General features: G+C 35.8%; 1 long non-coding RNA gene across 2 annotated transcripts in view; it reads right to left on the bottom strand.

Moving 5' to 3' along the window:
• The window catches only part of LOC145525401 (uncharacterized), an 860300-nt gene extending 844837 nt beyond the window's left edge, over positions 1-15463 (bottom strand). For both annotated transcript variants that reach the window (XR_014068187.1, XR_014068189.1), the window contains exon 1: positions 14859-15463. This is a non-coding gene — a long non-coding RNA (uncharacterized LOC145525401). The remainder of the gene's footprint in view (positions 1-14858) is intronic.
• Positions 15464-16366: the final 903 nt, after the last annotated feature.

The following is a 16366-nucleotide window of genomic DNA, read 5'->3' as shown; positions in this document are numbered from 1 at the left end:
CCCTTCTAACAACTAGTTACATTACATATTTAACAAGTTATTAAATCTCTGAAATAGTTTCTTCATCTACAAAACTGGAATAATAACAAAGCCTTTGTTAAAGTTTGCTATGAAGCTAAAAATAAACAGTACTTAGGATAATGTCTTCTGTATGGTCAAACAGCAATGCATGCATGGTAAGCCGCTTCAGTTGTGTCCTACTCTTGCAACCCCATGGACTGTAGCCCTCCAGGCTCATCGGTCCATAAGATTCTCCAGACAAGAATACTAGCATGGCTTGTCATTGCCTACTCCAAAAAGCAATAAATTTAAATATTACTACTTTTTTTTTTTATTAGTGGGCTTCCCAGATGGCACTGCTGCTGCTACTGCTAAGTCGCTTTAGTCATGTCCGACTCTGTGCGGACAGCCCACCAGGCTCCTCCGTCCATGGGATTTTCCAGGCAAGAACACTGGAGTGGGTTGCCATTGCCTTCTCCGCCAGGTGGCACTAGTGGTAAAGAATCTGCCTGCCAATGCAGGAGACTCAAGAGATGCAGGTTCCATCTTTAGGTCACAAAAATCCCCTGGAGGAGGAAATGGCAACCCACTCCAGTATTCTTGCCTGGAAAAATTCCGTGGACAGAGGAGCCTGGCAGGGCTACAGTCCATGGGGTCACACAGAGTCGGACATGATGGAGAACACATGCTGAGACTTTCATTAGTATCTATATATTGAAACATTACATGATCAGTTTGTCTCATTATAACTTTAGTAAAACATAAGACTTGAATAAAATGAGTTGCTCTCCTAATCTATTTCACAATTAGTTCAACCAAACTGCACAACAGGAATACAGATATTTAAAAAAGCCTGGCAATACTGGACAAAAATTTTATTTCAGAAAAGACAGTAAGAATCAAAATGTACATATACTTTTATTAGGTGGATGATATAGCTTTGAAAGAACAGTAAAAAGCCAAAAATGGAAAAAATAAAGATGTCATTTTATTAGCTGTCTTCTACTTTCTTCAAAGGCAAATAAGAATTGTTTTGCCCTAGGAATGTTAAGTTGTTCTCCAAAATTCCCCTCATTTATCTTCTAAATTCAACACCATCATTGAGCAGTGACAGACTTGCTCCCCAAAGTTTGCATTATTATTGTTACTGACAATTCCTTGTTCTCAATTTCTGGAGAAAGGAAAACAAAATAAGCTACGGCTCTACAAGGACAGCGGTTACATATCTGTACTTAAATCTAAGCCAATAAAAATGACAGTCTTATTAAAACAAAATAACTAAGGATAAAAGAATAAAGGCAGTCATGTTTCCAAACTGAATTATATAGAGATTTTTTTTAAGATTCAAAATTTAGTATCGTAAAGGGGCTACTAACTGTTAGATTCTTCATTAAAAAACCTGTTTCAATATGGTCTTTTCAATTCTGTTTGGATGAATATAAATAAATGAAAACTCCTGGTTGTGAAAAGTGTCCATTACTTTAATATATGTGTAAATTGGATGTTGGTAAAAGAGTCTGCAAAGGAATATCAAGAATTGAGTAATTTGCATTCTTATATTTCAGGGAAAGTTGATTTAAGCAAAACATTAATGCGACAAGTAACTATGAGCTTCGAAGTAGAGGAGCATATTAATGCACTGATCTTATTTCCCTGAAGGAATATGACACTTCTGGACAGCTCAAGAGACTGGCTGCAATATATGGAAAGAAAGAAAGGTGATCACGGGAGCCACCCTGTGCTGTTCTGTGATGCTCAAGTCATAGCCAACATTAATAAGTCACTAGCGATTTTCACATGCTTGTCATAACCTTTGTGTCACAATTTCAGGGAAAAGATAATATAAGACAAAGAACTTCAGGGAGAGCAAGTTAAAGCAAGTCTGTCAAAGATTGGCAGCCCCAAATTTGATCTGCCTTCTGCTTTTCTCACTGTTCCCTGAGAAGCTTGTGTCAATCTCACTTGGCCAAGTTTTCAAACACAGCACCTAATTTGGAAAATGTCTGAACACAATCAAGTTGTCACCAGACCATCTTGTGGGCCTTCAGGCTTTCTGGTAATGATACTTATCTGAACAGCCGCATTTAGACCACCATGCTTACACTGGCTTCTATGAAATCAAAATTTATATTTTGCCTTTTAAAGTTGTAAACATAAGGCATCTTAAGAAGAATCCCAAATTAGCAAGACTCTTAATGTAGCATCTATTCTTGTGTATGACTTTTTGCTGCTTTCGGAATGACTAATGAGTGGTTCACCCACAGACTCTTAAATTATATCTTAGTAACTGACAGGATTAAAAGGGAGGAAGTCAAAGATACTATATAGATTTGGGACAAAGCGTTTAACTAAATAACTATCCCTATGAATGCCGTGAATGAACATAACTAATATGCAGATGTTAACATATATCAACCACAGAAAAGTTTCAAAAATATTTTAAAAAGAAAAAAGTCATTTTATTACTTAAATTACTTGGTTTTGCTATTTAGAGATTAGGAGTTAGAGCTAAAATTCAGGTTAATGTTATCAAGCCATTTTTAGGTATATATACCCTCTTCAAGCTTTTAAATAAAACTGTATTCAGAATCTAGAAGATTAACAATAACTTCGTCAAGCCTAGGCATTTAGAGAAAAGCATCATCTATTTGAGAGCTGCACAACACTATGCAAAAAAAGAACAGTCAACAGTCAACAAACTCTTAGAGATAGTAGTTCTTAATCAATTTCTGTTTCCTACAACAGAGGAGTCTATATTCAACCACTTTTCATTAAAAAAAGGAAATAAAAACTAATTAGTTTGAAAAAGAGTCAAGTTACCGCCCTTGAAAATCCCTTGCCTGTTACATTTTTACAATTGCAAGGATTTCTCCTACATTTAATTTAACACAGAACACATTATCAACCACAGAAAAGTTGATATGGGCCAGCAGATTTTAAAATGGATATATGCATATATATACTGGTATGCATCCATATGTACCCATATGCATTTTTGGTTTTATTTTTCAATTTTATTGAAGTATGGTTGATTTACAATGTTGCATTAATTTCTGCTGTACAGCAAGTGACTCAGTTACACATATACTTATATTCTTTTTCATATTCCTTTCCATTATGGTTTATCACAGGATACTGAATATAGTTCCCTGTGCTATAGAGGGAGATTCTTCCCTTGTTGTTTATTCATCCTATATATACTAGCTTGAATCTGCTAATCCCAAACTCCCAATCCTTCCCTCTCCACCATATCTATATAGATTATATTTTAATTGTGCTATTTAGTCAATCAAAAACTGGTTATGAGAAATTATATAAAATAAGATTTCTCTTCAAATTTTCTCTCTCTGTGTATTTCAGTCCCAGTTTAGGGGGGTCATCTTCTTCACAGATGTTCTATGGACCCAGCTTTCTTCTGACTTCACTTTGCTGCCCTAGTGTCTCACCTACAGGTTTGAAACTGGCTAACTCTATCAATCCTAAGAAAAGAGAAAGAGAAGAAATAGAGAGGAAGCACTATTCTCTTAAGAAATTGAAATGGAAAACCAATAGAACATTGTAAGTCAATTTCCTCCCAATTAAAAATAAAATTTAAAAAATAAATTGGCATGGGATTTGTCTATATGACTGCTGCTTATTCTACATTAGTGAGAACCTACTCACATGAAAACAGACAAGACAGGTGAAAAGGGTGCCCTCCAGCTGGACTATCAAGGACCCTACATAAACAAGTGTGAAAGGAGGAGAGTATGAGAACGGATCCTGGGCAAAGGTAGTAAGCTCTGTCATACTGATGAATTTCTAATTTTAAATTTTAATAATTTTAAAATGCTCATCATCTAAGGAAATCTATCATACTTTGAGAGTTTCCTAGTCAGTAACACTTTTTAAAATTAGCACTGCATAAAACTTTAAGTCGCTAAAGAATTTTCTCCCTCCCAGGGCCACCTGGTTTATCAAAGTCAAGGTAGTTATAAATTAAAGTCTATTGTATGTGCTCACAGTTTTTGATGGTAGCATGTAGACATCAACAAAGTCACACTCATTTTTAAAAGAAATGCTTAATGATGCTCTCCTTTCTGTACATTATGTGGCAACTAAAGATCTCAACATAATTTACAATGAGCAGTGGAATGTAGCTTTGTGACAGAATGAAGATTAGAATTCAGGCTATATTTGACAAAACCACAGAAAATGACAAATCGTAGTTCTGTAATATGAAAACATATATTTTTTATTTAATATATAATGCCCAAATCCCCTAGGAATGTAATTAAAACTTTCAAATGTAATCAATTCTGACTTGTTCTAAATAATAAAGAGTCTTACTAATATATCTGCTGTCATTAAAAAATAAGTGGAGTCAGTGTGGGCTATTTAGGTGAGACTTCAATTTACGAGGTTTAAACTTTCTGATTTGGTTTCCGAAATCTTTAGGTTTTAGACTGACATATTCTACCAATTTCATTAAGTTTAATAATATTCGACAAATAATTCGTAAAGGATAAGTTTACTATAAAGGAATAAAATGTGCTTTTTAGAAGAGTGCCAATTCTTGAAAGCCAAATTTATCACTGACAGAATGGCAGGATTGAAAGAAATCTAATAATTGACCCAAGATAAAGGAAGTTTTTTGTATTGACTGAATTTTATTTTGCACAGTAGGATTTGGATATAAATGTGTAAATACATATTTGTCACAAAATAGATGGCAGGATGGTTTCAGAAATGAATATGGGGAATTAATCAAGAATCAAATGATATTGATTTACTCAATAAATACTCATACCCTCACTGCATTCATTCTTTGTCAGTTAGTGTCCTATGATAGATACAAGGAATTCAGCAGAGGAAATAAAATGGTCTATGCCCTAAGTAAATTTAAATTCTAGGGGGAACGATAGGTAATAAACACATAATTATAATTTTGATGAGTGCCATAAAGGAAGGTATGAAGAGATCATATACTGAGGTACCTAATCTTCTCTGGGGAGATGAACAAAGGAAGTGACATCTCAGATAATACAGAAAGGATGGTGTAAACATATGTATGTGACGATGAGGAGCTTCTGGAAGAAGCAATTTCTTGTTGTGATGAGTAGGTGTGAAAAGAGAAGGCATGTATAGAAACAACTGAAGTAAGTCTGATTGATCTGAAGTACGCAAAGATGTGGAAGTAGACAGGAATGAGAGATGAATTCTAAGGGGTGGACAGAGGCAATATTTTAATAATACCTATTATCTATCTTAAGTATTTGGAATTTTTGTAAATGGTAACAGGAATTAGGAAGGATGGCCAAGAGGCTATATCTCTAGTCTCAATAATAAAAGGAAGTGGTTCTCTGGTCTACAGTGACAGCGGTGGTAATGAGGAGGTGACAGGATGGAGAAGGGTATAGAGCAATACAATCTTGTGATAAACTGAAGGAGGAGTGACGAGTCGAGAATAATCCCAAAATTCCTCTCTTCAACTGGATAGGATGTGTTATCTTTGAATGAGACTGAAAACAGAGGGAGGGGCTAGTTCAAGAGTGTAGAGAGGGGTCTTGAGCCTTATTAGTTTAAGTAGTCTTTAAGACATCTAAGTAGGGAGATCTAGTGGGGCAGGGGTTATATAATTTGTAGCTAAGGACAGTTTCTAGATTGAACATGGAAGCTCAACAGTTCTCAGCCTCCCTCTGGTAGCTGAATTCTTTGGAAGTAGATGAGATTACATAGGGAGAATATTAACAGACAACAAATACATGTTAAAATAGTTTAAATTAAGACACAAAAATTTCAGTGAATGATATTCTCTCACTTTACTAAATGATCTTAATGGAGTGATTTACACAATTCTCCATTCTTACCATATGGATCAAAAAGAGCAACCTTCTTTTCTAAAAAATTAATGAATTTTAATAATAGGTACTGATATCAAGGACAAAAATTGTCAATTTAAAACAGTCTGAAGAATTACAGAATAGAACAATTAAATAATTTTAAACTGTAAGGTAATATAAGCAATTAAATCCAACAGATATGACTTAACTCAGACACTAAATATAATAATCTAGGACTATTAAAGTGATATTATGTATCCCAGTAACAGACTGTTAGTGAATGAAACTGTTTCTAAAAAAGGTTCTTAATCTAAAACATTTTTTTTCTTTTGCATATAATCTCTAATTGTGCTCAAGAAAAACTAAGTGAAAAGTGAAGGTAAAGTTTCAGGTTCTATTGAAATGTTTTATTAGGAACATTTCTTACAAAAGAAAGTAACAAGGCACACATGTACACTTTTTTACGATTAACTTTAAGACTTACCTTTATTACTCTTATTAATACTTAGAGCTACTTTAGTTACCAAGTTCATAATCCTAAGAAAATTTTGTAGTTTTGTCTTTAAAATAATTTGAACTAACTTTGTGAAGGGGAAAAGCCCACTACAGTCATAAGGCCTATATTAATATCCTGATTTTACCATTTACTTTTTTTTTTAATTTCAGGGTTTTCACCTGGTGAATAGATTACAAACCAATCTGTGAAGAAGAAAGGGAGATGATTTTATTACAATATGCAAAGCAGCTTAATTGCTATTTGAAATTTGGTCATGTAAATAAAGAATATTATCATCACACAATTCAAGGAGAAAATAAAAGAGAAAGACATCTGTGACATAATAAATTTATGCTAGAGCACAGAAGAGCAAAGGAAAAAGATCACATGTACTAATCCACTGATGATACTTCTTAAAGAAAGCCATACTGACATCAAAGACTACTATTCACCTCCATCTGTGACAACCTCATGAAGGAGGCCCACATGAAGACAGGAATAACAATGTGAACATAGTGGATTTGCATAATTCAAAACTAAATATTAAAAAGAAGCTATATGAATGTCCTTGAAATGTTGAAACTCTGAAAACCTGTGAAGTTCACAGGCAAATAAGGACTTTAGATATGTCACATAGTATGTAAAAACTAAAGAATAAAGTGAGTTTCCTTAAGGTACAGTTGTAAATGGATTTAGCCTTTCCTTTTCATTAAATTTGTAAGTTTAATAAATAAAATTGACTTGCTTTTCTAGGAGGATAACTTCTTAATGTAATCAGTATTTTTAAAAATGAACTTCCCCCATTGGACTTAATTGCTCACACTGGTCTTTATTTTACACAATACATCTTTGGTTTCCTCATACTGGCAGTCACAGAAGTTAAAAGTGTAAGTAACTAGCTTTCCTGACACTTTTGCTATAATTTCATATCAATATCTAACTCTATATTACAGACAAGTGGCCTTACAAGAGCTACAAGCAATGTATGACAAGTGTCTGTAGTACATGCAAACACAAGTGAAATTAGCTTTCATTTCTCTCCCAGGAGTCATTAAATAGTAGATGTGAACAATATAAATTACTTCTTGTCATCTTTTGCCATTTGATCAGTTGAAGGATTCCTTTATAAAATGTGAGGAAGAGGAAAAGTACTGGCAATATGACACCCCTTTATGTTCAATTTGAAAGTTTGTTCAATTCTATATTCACACTACTCTACTCTCTGATGGGTCTCTTTTCAAAATGGGATTCCTTTGATAGTCAGGCATCTTATATCTTATTCCTCCAGGCTAAAATCTCTATTTTCACTGCTTCCTCTGGAAAATTAGAATTTCTGTCTTCCACAATATTAAGAGGCTTTTTAAAAGTGCTTATGACTTGACAAAAAATGCATTAGCTGTGAAAACTGACAAGAATTTGTGCTTGTGGAGACTGCAAGAAGCAGCAAAGCCACTATTACTAACATATTGCTTTTTATTATAAAATATGACTCCCATTAGTTTTGGGCTACAGCCAAGTCTCTTCTCATGGTTTAAAAAGGAGTTACCTTGACAAGATTCGACTTAAATCACATCTTGATATACATTATGAACACAAAAGAACCCTTTCTGCATTAAAGTGACAATAAGAGTCTGATTTATAATCCTAAAGCAAAGAAATTCAGAGTTAAATAAATCAAATGACTTAGCACTTGTCCCTAGGTTTTTGCAAGAGTGTGAAATCTATGACAAAAAAGGAATATATGCTGTACCAAGTATTCCATCTGTAAACTCAAAATATTATGTGGTTCTATTAAGCACTCATTTTCACTTTGGTGAATTTCAAAAAGATAATCAGAAATAAGACAACTGTCTCCTTGGAAGAGCAATGTAATTTGTGGTGTTTCTGGACAAATAATCATCATGTTTTTGTTTTTGTTTTCTTTCTTTTTATTTTTTTTCCCTTGGAGCAAGATACAGGTATACAACTATTTCACATATTTCATAATCATAAATATCCTCAGGAAATCTATGGTCAGAGAGTTAAACCACCTAATATTTGCCTGAAGCCTCCAAGTCTAACAACTCTCTAGTATGTAAAAGAAAATATCTCTACAGAGAACAAAGCTCAGCCTCAAGGAAAAGACATACTTACTCATTTAAAAAAATTAAATCAGTATCAAGCAGCAATCGGAACAACTGCAAACTTATCAAAATCCATGCCCTCCTGAAACTTATCTTTAAGGATGACTGACTTCAACACAAAGATGACAATCATCTAATAACTATCACCTGGATTGGAGGGCAGTCTAGAAAATGGAAGGTACAGATGGGGCCAGAATGTTGCAGGAAAACTTGGGAAAGAAAATCATATTAAACTGTTTAAATGGTGAATAGAGGGGAGGAATGTGCTCTAACCAGAAGGAATGCCACGGGAGAAAGGCCGATTTTAAGACATGTGTGCTACGGGGCAGTGAAAAGAGCAGCTGACTGCAGATGCAGAAGAAAGAGAGTCTTCTGTCACGCCTTTGGGAAAGCTGGGCAAGAGTTTACCACACACGGCTTTGAAAACATAATCTGAGATTTAAGATGAGATTTTTCTCTCAAGAAAACCAACACAATGAAAAATGATGAGTGTAGACATGTAGGACAGCACTATACCTCCCCAGGGGAGAAGGCAATGGCACCCCACTCCAGTACTCTTGCCTGGAAAATCCCATGGATGGAGGAGCCTGGCAGGCTACAGTCCATGGGGTCGCTGAGAGTCGGACACGACTGAGCAAATTCACTTTCACTTTTCCCTTTCATGCACTGGAGAAGGAAATGGCAACCCACTCCAGTATTCTTGCCTGGAGAATCCTAGGGACGGCAGAGCCTGGTGAGCTGCCGTCCATGGGGTCGCACAGAGTCGGACACGACTGAAGCGACTTAGCAGCAGCATACCTCCCCAGAGAGGACATCCCATAGGCTGAAGGTGAAATAAAACTACATTGGCTTTCCTTTTTGACTTGAAATGCTTACCAACCCCCATAATATCCACCTGTATAATAACTAGCTAAAGAGTGACCCAGCTAGAAATAATTACAAATAACCCTGCAAGCTAAATTCAGTTCTTTTTGATATTTACATGCAACCAAATTTTACATATTAACAAAATCATTAAATATTTTTGCAAAATGTGTTAACACTAAGATGTGCTAGATACTAAGAGTGTTTAGAGGACATTTTTTAGTCAGTGTTCCACTAGAGTAATTCAATTTAAAAGTGCTTAGTTTCATAAGAAATATATTCTTAAATTATTAATGCTGTTTTCATGCCTTACTAAAACTAACATAATAAAAGCATATGAATTAACCTTTCAACATTACATTGCTTTTTGATTAACCTGAAACCTAATATAGTATATTTATCCTAAGTGAACAAGATATATGGAGTTGCATATAGTTACACCAAATTGAAATATTATGCCTTTATTGTGCCACTATATAGTTTTTCTTCTATGTAAATACGCTAATTAAAAAGAGGAAAGAAACTGAATTAACAGTTCTTTATACTACTGCTACCAATGAAAGTGTACATTTAATTAACATAAAACAAAGGAATAATTACTATTAGACATAAATTCTCATTGCAGGGATTAGAACTAACATTTGTTTTACTTGTTTTTAAATATAAAGGAAGCACTTGCCATGTTTATATGAATTCAATACTTTGTACTCAAGGAAACAATTCTAAAATAAAAGAAAACTTGAGTTGGAAGATAATTTCTAAATGGTGAAAAACCACTCTAGTATTTTTTTAAAAGTGTGCTTTATAGATTGAGAAGCTAACTCTCTCTCATAACTTGCTAGTAACAAAGTTGACACTGGAACCAGCTCTTACCTGTAACCAAGTTCTCTGTCCACCAAGTCACAGAGTCATCATACTATGAGACTGCATAATCAGAACACTTATGTTGTAATGATGAGCATAAAATGTAGCTATAATCAAGGACAGCCCAAAATGGTAAAGCATCTCCCTGCCACTAATTTTTTAAAGCAATCCAGGGAAGGATTCTGCCTTACTTCATACTAGATCACTTTGGTATTATTAACGCAAAGCCTGAACAAATATACAATTAAATAATTACAAAATATTGTTACAAATGTAACAATAGTTATAATGACTACGTTAGACTGTATTTCAGAAATACATTCTCTAGTATTATACAAGATGAAGGAGCCTATTTTGAATTCAAGACTGTTTTTGTCTTTCAGTTTAACATTATTAAAACTGAGTGTAAGCAATTAGCTTAACTGATTAATAGTCAATTATGTTCCAGTAGTTGGTAACCAAAACAGTTACTCGACTTCATGTACCAAATACTCAGTTAACTGAGGGTGGATGCTTAAGAATGCAAAAAAAAAAAAGAAAAAGAAAAAAAATCACTTTTTTAATGGTGAGAAAATAAATACTCAAATATTGTTAATAATTTGAAATTAATGGAAATAATATTAGACTTAAAAGTAGAAGGTGAATTTGGATCCAATGCCTCCAGCTATACAACTTCTGCTAGGCTATTTAATAATTTATAAAATGAAATCAGTATTACCTGGCTTCTATTTCTGTAGCACAGGAAGTTTAAGGGAGTAACAGAATAATATATTTTGAGTTGTCTTATAAATCAAGACATATTATATTTGCCTTGGAGGCTACAAGAGTTGGTTTAAAAGAAACAAACAATTTTTATCAGTCCATCATGAATTACTGTGTACAGATTGTGTTTCCCTGTGCCTCTCTGCTTTCCTAACCTTTCAAACCCTGTTTGTTTAACAAATCTTCTTCTCTGGCTACCAGTCAGATCCAGCCAAGAACACTGCAGGAGTTTAGAGAGAGGAAGATTGTAGCACCCATCCCCACAGCTCTCTCCCTGCCCAACTTCGTATTTCAATAGATGATGATCACAGATCTTGTCAAGGTGCTGTATCTCCTTGACAAGATCATCCCATAATTTCCCCTTGGCCATACTTTTCATGTTATAACATAATCCCCTTAAATTCTGCTATAACTTGCTACATCTTTCTCAATCATTTTACTAAACTTTCTTCAAATTCCCAACTTGACAATGCAATCCACTCCCTACTGGGAACTTGACTGATAACAAAACTTCAGCATTTGTAATAATCCAGAATTTTAGGGCATGCCATCTTGGAGTTTTTTGTTTGTTTTCCCTAGTAATACCTACCAGCTTGCTTGATTCTATCTCCACTTTCTCATACAACCAACTTTTAAAATTAATAATATGTGTTCCAATTAACAGCTCTACTACCACTCTCACACTCAAATAAAGCAAAATGGCATATACCTTAGAATCAATCCTGATGAACTGCAAATAAACAAAAGGTGAACGATAGAGTTCAATAAAGCAATCCACAACACTTCTTGACAAACTGTCACCACCAATTTTTTATCAATCTTCGATGCTAATTTTGTGAGAGATAAAGAAACCAATACATAGGATATGGAACAATTATCATGAAAGCCTTACTTCTACTGTGCAGAATACAGTGAAACCAAATGACAGCCAGAAGCTATATTACGGGGAAATAAAGCTACCTGAATTTCTGTTTCTCTACTGAACTAGGAGTACAGCTGCAGAGGTCAATATTTTAACAAAATAAACAGCAACACGCATTCCACAGTGCTGATACCGTTATCACTTGTATTCCTATGAGAAACGTTTTTTTTGTAAGGCTTAATTTTCATTTTATATTATTTTATCTGTTTGAATGTGATATAGAAAGTAAAAAAAGTTGGATCATCAAAAAGGCAAAAGAGTTTCAGAAAAACATCTACTTCTGCTTTATTGATTACACCAAGGTTTGTGTGGATCACAACAAACTGTGGAAAATTCTTGAAGAAATAGGAAGAGTATACCACTTGACCTTCCTCCTCTCTGCAGGTCAAGAAGCAACAGTTAGAACTGGACATGGAACAACAGACAGGTTCTAAATTGGGAAAGAAGTACATCAAGGTTGTATATTATCACCCTCCTTATTTAACTTATATGCAGAGTGCATCATGTGAAATGCTGCGCTGGAGGAAGCACAAGCTGGAATCAAGATTGCTGGGAGAAATAGCAATAACCTCAGATACGCAGATGACACCACCCTTATGGCAGAAAGTGAAGAAGAACTAAAGAGCCTCTCGATGAAAGTGAACGAGGAGAGTGAAAAAGTTGGCTTAAAACTCAATATTCAGAAAACTAAGATCATGGCATCCGGTCTCATCACTCCATGGCAAATAGATGGGGAAACAATGGAAACAGTGAGAGACTTTATTTTGGGGGGCTCCAAAATCACTGCAGATGGTGACTGTAGCCATGAAATTAAGAGACGCTTGCTCCTTGGAAGAAAAGCTATGACCAACCTAGATAGCATATTAAAAAGCAGAGACATTACTTTGCCAACAAAAGTCCCTCTAGTCAAGGCTATGGTTTTTCTAGTAGTCATGTATGAGAGCTGGACTATAAAAAAGCTGAGCACGGAAGAACTGATGCTTTTGCGCTGTGCTATTGGTGAAGACACTTGAAAGTCCCTTGGAGTGCAAGGAGATCAAACCAGTCCATCCAAAATGGAAATCAGTCTTGAATATTCAATGGAAGGACTGATGCTGAAGCTGAAGCTCCAATACTTTGGCCACGTGATGCAAAGAATTAACTTACTGGAAAAGACCCTGATGCTAGGAAGGACTGAAGGCAGGAGGAGAAGGGGACAACAGAGGATAAGACGGTTGGATGGCATCACTGACTTGATGGACATGAGTCTGAGTAAGCTCCAGGAGTTGGTGATGGACAGGGAAGCCTAGCCTAGTGCAGTCCATGGAGTTGCAAAGAGTCAGACACGACTGAGCGGCTGAACTGAACTAGAAAACAGATGATTACAACAGGTAATGATGTTGAGAAAATAATGATATCAGCACCTAAACTATTTCCTGATTTTGGATATTGTGTGGTGTTTCCATATCACTAGAATATAGTAAGTCAAATAAATTAGAAACAGAATATAGACTTTGTAGTGTTTCATACATAAGAGCTGGTACTGATGTGGACAGTTACAAGTCACAGTTCAACGTTTGATATTATTTTGTGTAAAATTATCCTAAATCTCAAACTAAAATCCAACATACATCTTTCTTAAGACAGGAACCAGAATCTGGTCCTGATACCTATTTATTAAAAATTTACTCCCTTGGTGGGGGTAGGTAATGTTGTATTTCAATATAATGCTGTAAACAAAGAGTTAAAATAACTTATCAACTCATATTAAACTCTAAGGAATAACCTTCAAATTAAGCCAACCTAAATCATTAAGAATAACAGATTCGGGGACTTCCCTGTTGGTCCAGTAGCTAAGACTCTACGCTTCCAATGCAGGGTGCCTGGGCTGGATCCCTGGTTAGGGAGACATATCCCACATGCCACAACTAAGAATGAGACAGCCAAATAAACTTAAAAACACAATAATAACAAAGAATAATCGATTTCATCTGCTTTTATATTTAAAAAGGTAGTATGGTATTATAGGGAACAGAGATTTACAATCAAGTCTGTAAAAGGCAACTCTAGGAACAGAAGAGTTCCATCTACAAATAATCTTTTAAGTCTGAACTGTATTAGGGATTCTGAAAGCTTTTCAAAAGACTGTAAGTTAATGGCTCATAATTACGACCTTAATATAACGATTCATACCACTGACTTATCATCTTTCTTTTCATGTAAATACATTACCTTACAATTCATGAAGTGACAAGTATTGAAATAGCCACTAGGCAAATTTTAAACTTAAATTACATACATAAATTAGAAAAGTGACTCAAGATTGGATTCCTGGGCCACAAATAAAACTGATGAAATAAATGAAGGAGGCCAAGTGTTGCAATTTTGATATAAATATTTAAGTCTATATTTTTATATGAGACTAAAGAAAATTCATTAAAATTTTAATGTAACTATTTTTTTCTTTGCATATATTTTTACTTTTATCACTTTATATTAAATTTTAAAACAAGAAAATATCCTAAAGTTTGAGTTTTAAATCACAAGGATTAACTAATTTACATTTATGAATAGTGACAAACATTTGGTAGAAAAAATAATATATACTCTTTTAGTTCCATGTGCAAGAGATGTAACTTTGATTCTGGTGATGTTTAATTTTTAATGTAGGTCCTATGATATTTGTTTACATAAGTATAAATTGGTTCATCTGATTTAAATTCCTTGGCCATGAAATTGTGCTTTTAATAAATTTATATAATAATGAAAAATAATTTGTCATATCCAAATAGTTTCTGCATTATTAGCATTAAAGCTTTTACTGCTGGTATTTAATGAGCGCTTTGGATTAGCTGTTTAAGAAGCACCTTGCAATTAAACAACAAAAAACAAGGGTTGGTAGTAGCAGATGAACTCTGATAAATTCTTAAGATTTTACTTCCCAAGAGTTATCTGAAAACTTATATAACAAGTCTAGTTCCAGCACCAAGCAGAAAGGAACATCAGACACAAATGGAGTTTCTTACCCTTCGTAGGTGAACGACATCCTCCCTGCCTAGGGCCACCTAGGCTGAGCTTTTGGCTGGTTTGAGAGATACTCAGGGCTTCTCCACACTCCTCTGGCGTGCTGTTTCTTCACTGAAAGAAAGTACTTTTTTTTTTTTTTTTTCCGCCCCATACATAATGCGGAGAAGGCCATGGCAACCCCCTCCAGTACTCTTGCCTGGAAAATCCCATGGACAGAGGAGCCTGGTGGGCGGCAGTCCTTGGGGTTGCGAAGAGTCAGACACGACTGAGCGCCTTCACTTTCACTTTTCACTTTCTTGCATTGGAGAAGGAAATGGCAGCCCACTCCAGTGTTCTTGCCTGGAGAATCCGGGGGAAGGGGGAGCCTGGTGGGCTGCCGTCTGTGAGGTCGCACAGAGTCGGACACGACTGAAGTGACTTAGCAGCAGCAGCATACATAATGAAATTTCCTTAAATTCCTCTTGGTGTCACAGTATTCCGCCAAGTGAGACATTTTTAAAAAGGAAGGGGGTCACTGTCCATCCGCTAGGGTTCTCATCACAGTTGATGCAGGTTCTCCTCAAACTCCTCCCCAAGCCCGTCGCTCCACAGGCCGCGAGCAAAGTTCCGGCCAGCCCGTGACTGCGCATGCGGAACACCCGGCGGGATTCCCACGCACGCTGGTGCCGCAGCCACGCGGCTCGTGGCGTAGAAGTTCATTTTAATAAAAAGGGAAAGGGACTAGAATGTAGACATTGTATCCATCGGTTTGCATATGTTACCTAATTATTTACAGTGAAGAAGAAAATATTCACTTTTGGATCTATTTATTCTCAAATGTTGGGGCTGCCCAGGAGGCTCAGTGGGTAAAGAATCTGCCTGCAGTGCCGGAAGTGCAGGAAATGCCCGCTGGATCACTGCGTCGGGGAGATCCCGGGGAGGAGGGCAAGACAACCCACTCAGTATTCTTGCCTGGAGGATCCCATGGACAGAGGAGCCTTACAGGCTACAGGCCATGGGGTTGCAAAGAGTCCTAAATGACTGAAGTGACTGACCACATTCTCAAATTCTTAGGGCAATTAAAAAAAAAAAAAAAGACTCCTTCAGTCTTTCGTTTCAATAATAAACTTGGGCGACCTATTTATTTACTCATTTAGTACTCATTTAGTGAGGGCCTGTTCCAAATTTTATATATATATATATATATATATTTTTTTTTTTTTTACAAAATACTATTTGAGAAGTAGAAGTTCATTCAGTGTGATATTGGGTCTGCAATCGGCAAAAGCCTGCTGTACTAACCTTTGGGCAAATCATTGAGAGCTATGTTTCCTGTCAGACTCCTTGCAATCCCAAGGACTGTAGCGCCCCGCATTCCTCTGCCCTTGGGATTTTCCAGGCAAGAATACTAGAGTGGGTTCCCATTTCCTATTCCAGGGGATCTTCCCAACCCAGGGATCCAGCCATCCTCTCTTGAGTCTCTTACATTGGCCGGCGGATTCTTTACCCCTGAGCCACCTGGGAACCT

This window comes from Giraffa tippelskirchi, chromosome 11, assembly GCF_054371585.1.
Source record: "Giraffa tippelskirchi isolate mGirTip1 chromosome 11, T2T-mGirTip1v1.2.pri, whole genome shotgun sequence".
Classification (NCBI taxonomy): domain Eukaryota; kingdom Metazoa; phylum Chordata; class Mammalia; order Artiodactyla; family Giraffidae; genus Giraffa; species Giraffa tippelskirchi.
The sequence above is the reverse complement of the archived record's forward strand: the minus strand, read 5'-3'. Positions and strand labels throughout refer to the sequence as shown.